The following is a 679-nucleotide window of genomic DNA, read 5'->3' as shown; positions in this document are numbered from 1 at the left end:
AGGAATGTCGTAGATAAGATCCGGGCTACATATATATCTCATAGCGAGCGGAATCACGGAATTGGTAAACATCCAAGCCAGGTGTATACCGCAGGTTACTCTTCAGGTAAAGGATATCTTGATTAGATTAACGGTTACATTGTCGCCAGGAGGTACACGTTTCCACATGGAAGATTTAATTATATATATATAATATATATATATATATAATATATATATATATTATATATATATATATATATAAAATTAAATTTAGGGTAAAAAAAAATTGATATTTATCAATTAAAACCAGTGGTCTAGCATATTAAAGATAGAATCCGAAGATTAAAATATTTATATATACCAATTAAGGACTGCACACGAAAAGTGGACAGTCAACATGCTAGATATAGACGTCAAATCGCCATTCTCCACAAAAAGTTTATGTTCTCAGATCAAACTCAAAAAACCAAAGTAATAAACAAGTGAAAAATATACGAAATAAATATTTACCCATGTACTAAATTTAGTTTCGGCTGTTATTTTCGGCAAGGAAAAGTGCAGCATCATCAGCGTGGTCCCATATAAAATGTAATTTGCTGGACTAAATATTTTATAAATATTTGTTCTCTAACCGATAAATTAACTGCTGCTAACTATTAGCTGCAGGCTAGTTTTCTCGGGTCTCATCGCGCCAAAA

Source organism: Octopus sinensis, linkage group LG11, assembly GCF_006345805.1.
Source record: "Octopus sinensis linkage group LG11, ASM634580v1, whole genome shotgun sequence".
In the NCBI taxonomy this organism is placed as follows: Eukaryota; Metazoa; Mollusca; class Cephalopoda; order Octopoda; family Octopodidae; genus Octopus; species Octopus sinensis.
Note: the sequence above shows the minus strand (reverse complement) of the source record.